Raw genomic sequence first — 6,000 nt, 5'->3', positions numbered from 1 at the left:
TGGCCCCCGACTCCCCTCCCCACACACGCCCTGAACCCAGGTTAGGTTGGGCGGGGACGAGCTGTCCAGTCCAGGCAGAAAGTCCGAGAGCCGTGAATGTGCTGGCGAGGGTCACCGCGTGGCCTCTGCCAGGAAGCTCACCAAGCGCCCGGGTGAGGAGGGCGTCAGCCAGGGCGTAGCAGCCTCCTCGCCCAGCGAAGCCTGTCGCCCTCCTCCCGCCCGTGCAGACAAGCGGAGCCCATGGGTGCCGTGGCCCCCACCTAACCAGACATCTCCACTTGCTCCAGAAGTTGTCCCTGTCCCCTTGGAGCATGTGCTGTTGCCTGAACCGCTGAACTCTCGCCCAGGTCCTGCCACTGTCTAGCTGTGTAACCCTGAGCCAGTCCCTGCCCCGCTCTGGTCCTCAGTTTCCCCACCTGTAAATGGCACCGAGAGCCCTCCCCCGGGACCTGCAGCGCGTTGGGGCGGGGCGGCGGGGCGGCGGGGCGGCGGGGCTGGGGCCTCCCCGCCGCTCCCGCGCCCGCGGCTCGGGCTCCGCAGTGAGGGGGGAGCGGCGCCGGGGAAGGAGCGCTCTGTGGTCACGTGACATCCCCCTCCCCGAACTGCGGCGGCGGCGGCGAGCGCCGGCCGCGTAGGAGCAGAGCTGCAGCGGCGGCCGCGGGCACCGGAGTGCCGAGCCCAGGACGCCCCCGGCCCAGGCCCGCGGTGAGTGCGCCCCGCCGGGGCTGCGGCCCTGGAAAGGAGAAGGGGACGGAGGTGTCCGGGCTCCCGTCGGCCCGCAACCAAGACCCCGCACGGGCGGCCAGGACGGAGGGTGGGGGCGAACGCGCGGGGGACCCCGGTCTCCAGGGGTGAGGGGTGAGGGCAGCGGGGCTTGACGGCGGCTGGAAAAGTCGGGGAGGCCTGGGCTGAGTCGGCCGAACCCCCAGCCTGCGGGACTTGGTCCAGGCCGCAGCCAGGGGGCTCTGGTCCCACCCCCCTGGGTGGGTCAGGAGTCTGGTTTTCCGCCCACCCCAGGTGAGGACACTTGGGGTTTAGAGGAGGGACAGTGGGAAGTGGGCGCGTTTCCTCCATCCCTGGGGAGGGGCCCAAGCCCTAGCGCCCCCCAGGGGGAGGCGCTCCTGTCCTCAGAGGAGGGAAGTGGGGGCCTCGGATCAACGACCCTCAGTGGGGAGGGTGGTGGTGTCCTTGCATCCCCAGAGACAGGGCGCATTCCCCCGCCCCCGTCCCTGACCCGCGGCAGAGCAGGGCACACGCGTCACGCAGTTGGGCGCCCCCTCGTCGCCTCTCCTGGCTCGGCAGGATCTGAGGACTCAGTGGGAATTCACGGGGCGGTTTCCGCGCCCTTCAGGGTTTGGTGCCAGCTGCAGGGCGCCTGGGCTTGGAGAAGAAACCTTGTGTACACACACCCGCGCGCGCGCACACACACGAAGCCTCCGGAGGTGAGCAGCCCCCTCCCTACCCTAACAGACCCCAGTCTGTGTGTGCCCTCGGAGTCCTTGTTGGGTTATAGCAAAGGCCTGGTGGTGGGGTCAGGAAGAACACCCACCACTAACAGGGCGCATTGGCTTCTGTCCCTGGGCTCTACTGCCCTCCCTACCAAATCAGAGGTCAGGCCCCTGCGGCGGCAGGCAGGAGGGGTGCTGAGGGAAGCCAGCCAGGTGGAAGTAGGAGAGAAAGACAACGGGGGTGAGATGGTACCACTTCCTCCCCATGGGAGGCTCCTGGCCCCCGGCACAGGCAGCGGTCCCTCCTTCCTGAGGGTGTTTGGCCACACTATGGTCGGGGCATTGAGGAGGGTTGTCTTGTACATGAAACAGAACATTGGCCAAAGGTGTCCCTGGATGGGCTTCTGGACTGGCACAGGGCCCTGAGGGCTGTGGGTGAGTGGGGAGGCAGTGGCCAGGTCCAGCTGGCCTTGGGGGACCCCCATTCCCCTGTCCAGGACCTCAGCCTCACTCCGAGAGCCCCCCACAGCAGGAGAATCTGGCAAGCGGTGAGTGTTCCTTGATGGCCTTGGGAAGCGTTCCAGGGTAATGATTAATCCTCAGGTGGCAGCAGCAATTTCCCCCTTCACAGCAGTATTTCAAGGTAGGGGCTGAAGCCTCCGTTACACAGATGAGGAAACTGAGGCTCAGAGAGGCTAAATGAACTGCTTGAGGTCACCCAGTCACCTTCAGCCAGGTCTAGAATTGTGGTTCTGACTCTTGATCGGAGCAGATCTCCACAGTGATGGGGTGGAGGAAGAGTGAACTCCGTAATGGAGTGGTCCATGCAGAACTGCTCCCCTTCGCTGCCAGGAATGGGGGGTGCCTGTGGCTGGAAGCTGGGTCAGGTTGAAGAGAGGGTTCAGAGTCCTAGGCTCGCCTTGTGGCCCCTCCCATGGAGGAAGGGTCGTCCCATGGAGCACCATGATGCTGCCCCCACCCCGGGACCTTCCCAGCTTCCTTGGGCAAAGCCCTCTCCTCTCCTCTTCTCTTCTTCCCAAGATGCCTGTCTGGCAGGGGTCTCAGGAGGCCTTTCTCCTGGCTCTAACCACCCTCCACCCTTAGGAGACAAGAAGGATTCTTCCTTTGGCCTCTTGGAGGGCAGCAGAGCTTCTCTTTCGCTTGTTGGAGAGAGGGGTCTCTGCCGCTCAGGCCCCAGGCTCCCACAGCAGGGTCTCCACCTCCCTGTCACCTGGCCCTACCCCTGCCTTTCTGTGAAGTTCTGGGGCCAAGAGGCCCTTTGAGGACTTCTGGGGCAGGTCTGTCTTCTGGACCGCCCGTCTGTCTGCAGAGGCCTTTGTCCTGGTTGTCAGAGGCTGCTGAGCAGCCGCACGTGCTGTGCAAACAACCGAGACCTGAGCACGGCCAGACACAAATGCAAATACAGTTTGACTGACAAATACCCCGAGACCCAGACACAGGAACACACAGGCACACCCAGGCCAAGACCCCTGCCCTCGACTCTGCCTGAGACCCAAACACTGAGAGACACACCATCCAGACGCTAGCACATAAGTACACACAGAGAGACGGAGGTTGTCAGCAAGGAGAAGAGCCTCTTCAGAAGCCCTCTTCCGCTGTTGTCTGCCTCCATTATCTCCTCCAGGGTGCACACATGGTACACGCGCACGCAGGGAGAACATGAGGAAGCCCTACGCCCTTAAAAATGAACCTGGCAGACATGTACATGCACCCACCCACACCCGGGCCATCATGGGTGCACACACGCATGCATGACATCAGCTTCCTGCGTGTGGGATGTGAACGCTTCATCACCGGTGTTGGGGGGGGGGAGTGGAGGCCCCCAACCCTCCCCAGCAAAGCCTCCCCTTCCTCCCTCTTTTCTGATTCCTGTGGACCCAGCGTGGCTGACCCTAAGAATCCAGGGAAACTGCCTAGCGCTTCCCTCTCAGTGGACCCTCCTCTCCTGCCTCCCCTCCGTGCACACACCTCAACTGGATGTCAGGGGAGCCTCTCCCCAGGCTGCTCCTCCGGCGGCCCCTGAAGGTGCTGTCCTGCAGGTCCTTCCTGAGACAGGACAGGTCCCAGCGCAGGCTCCAAGCAGCTCCTAGCTCCCCTTTCCTCCCCATTTTTGCTAGAAGCATTGCCAGGCCCCAGTTTCTGCTATGTCCTCTCAGCAAGGCTGGGGGCCAGCTGGTGTGAAGGGAGGGCAGTCCTCAGCGCTCTCTGCTCACCTCCTGGCATGGCAGGACCTCTGCCAGGCTTGCCCTGGCACCCTCTGCCTCTGAGAGACTGGCATGGTGGAGAGGTGCTTCTGTGGGCTTAGGTGCAGCCTCCAGGGCAGACATGCTAGCCGGCAAGCAGTGAGGGGCTCCCAGCTCCACCACGCTCCCTCAACACTCACGCCAAGCCTGTCAGAGTGCTGATTCCCTGTCCAAGGCTGGCCCTGCCTCTTGCTGGCTGTGTGGCCCGGACAAGTCATTTTCCCTCTCTGGGCCCAGCTCCAGCTCTGGGAGGCAGCTCAGCCTGGCTGCGGGGTGAGGGAAGTCAGAGGTGTGAGGTGGCAGCCCTGTGCCAATAAGGAAAGGAAGTTTGACTCTGGTGGCAGTGTGGGCACCTGGGGCCCAGGCTGAGGACTTCCTGCAGAGTGCAGCCTCTGGATCCACACTAGGGCCAAGCAGGGGTCGTCAGACTTGGGGCTTTCTGGGGCAGCCACCCTGGGGTCAGCCTAGGAAGAGGGGGGGCCGAGGGCAGGGGGCTGCAGCTACTGTTCACATTTATGGACATTTTATGCCTCTAAATGTGCTCTATATTTAGAGCTACAGACTGGCACTGTCAGGCAGGTGGTGACTCAAAGAGGAAGAAGGGAAAAGAGACAGAGGGGTGCTGGTGGGGAGACACCCCAAAACAGAAAGTTCCCATTGGGATTCCAGCGTTTCCTACTGGAAGAAAGGAAACAAAACGTGATACTCCTGCTTTGCACGGGCACAATGGGAGCAACCTCATCTGCCTACTCACTAACCATTTAATGAGCATGTAGTGGATCCTGGGGACCGTGACGGGCACTGGGACACAGAGACGAGCTGGTCCTGCGGTCCCTGCCACAGCCCAGTGCCATGTCTCCGATGAGGAGGTAAGGCTCAAAGAGAGAAAGTGACTTGCCCAACCGAGGCCACCCTCCCTCGGGCCCCCATTTTGGAGGAAGCAGATCCGAGTTCGAATTCTGACATTGCCACTGAGCAGTCGTACAACTTGGGGCGAGTTCCTCTCTCCCTCTGAGTCTGTTTCCTGATCTAGGAAGCACCTGCCTGATAGGTATGTTTCAAGGGTTAAGAAGGCGAATGTAAGCAAACACTGAGGGCAGTGCCCAGCTTATCCTGGGCATTCTGCTGGGTCTAAAAGGACACAGATTGGGAGTCCTCAGGATGCCAAGTCCAGTCTCTGCTGTGTGACTTTGAACAAGTCACCTGCCTTCTCTGTGCCTCATTCTCCTTAGAACAGGATCATAAGCTTTTATTTGCCCACCTCCCTGGGGATGTTGTTTGTGGGGCCAGACATACTGGCTGGGAGCTGCTTTGAAAATATAAAGATGCACTCAGAAAAACATCCAGAGACACGCTGAAGGAAAAGCAAACACCAGACAAATCTGGAGAAAAATCTTTTTAGAAAACATCAAATATTTCTCTACAGCCAGAAAAAAAATAAGCCTTTTTCTTTAGTGTTTTGAGGGTAGTGAGAATTTTTTCCATAACTTCACATTTCCAAGGTAGTTGGCATGGCTGCCGTCAGGTGAGTTGAGCAAGTTTCCTCCTTGAGGAGGCCTTGCCTGGCACATAGTAAGTGTTCAGTAAATGATGATGCCGCTAATGGTAAGATTACAAGTTGTACAGCGAGAGGAGGGGTGGTGGTGGCGTGGAGGCGTGGCCAGCTGCAGCATGAGCAAGGGCGGGAGGTGGCCGTGTGGACACTGGGTTGGCTTCACTGGAGGCATGTGTAGGGACAAATCAGCCTTGAATAGCAGGCTGAGGAGTTTGCATTTCCCCAAAAGCCAATGGGGCATACACGGGAGGGGCAGGCTGAGCCCACCAGCCTGGAACAAGGAACCACTTGGCACTGTGCAAAGGAGAGGATTCCAGCCTCTTCCATCCCAGGGGCAGGCAAGAGGACCAAGGTACCAAGTCACCCAGGAACTAGGTTGTTATGAGCTGGGGAACCGGGGGCTGTCGTTTGTATGGGAAGTCAGGAGCCTTGTGTTCTCCCTCTGGCCCCACCCTACTAGCTGGGTGAGCTCAGATAAGCTGCCCAGCCTCTTTGAGCCTCCCTTTACATCTGTGGAATGGGAGCATGTGGTTTCTGTGTTTGCAGTACAGCTCCCATGAGTTGAAGCTGGTGACTGTTGGGTGAGCCTCAAGTGTGTTGTGTCAGCCTCAAGTGTGTTGTGTCACTGGGGGAACTGCAGTCTTTCTTGAAACTACGGTACCTGTCCCTCAGGCTCCCCTGAGACTGTGGATCTGCTGGCAAGGCTGGGGTGGGGAAGCAGTGGATGAGGATC

The 6,000-nt window shown here is 60.3% G+C and overlaps 1 protein-coding gene across 8 annotated transcripts in view; it reads left to right on the top strand.

Moving 5' to 3' along the window:
• Positions 1-598: 598 nt before the first annotated feature.
• Positions 599-6,000, top strand: part of RAP1GAP (RAP1 GTPase activating protein) — a 73,585-nt gene continuing 68,183 nt past the window's right edge. For 4 of the 8 annotated variants that reach the window (XR_012512332.1, XM_074380244.1, XM_074380242.1 and 1 more), the window contains exon 1: positions 1,352-1,442. The gene's annotated coding sequence lies outside the window, so the exon portion shown is untranslated. Of the gene's footprint in view, positions 706-1,351; positions 1,443-6,000 lie in introns of those variants that run through there. The other 4 variants (XR_012512335.1, XR_012512334.1, XR_012512337.1 and 1 more) reach the window with 2 other exon arrangements.

This window comes from Saimiri boliviensis, chromosome 11 (genome assembly GCF_048565385.1).
Source record: "Saimiri boliviensis isolate mSaiBol1 chromosome 11, mSaiBol1.pri, whole genome shotgun sequence".
In the NCBI taxonomy this organism is placed as follows: domain Eukaryota; kingdom Metazoa; phylum Chordata; class Mammalia; order Primates; family Cebidae; genus Saimiri; species Saimiri boliviensis.
Note: the sequence above shows the minus strand (reverse complement) of the source record. Positions and strands in the feature narration are given on the sequence as shown.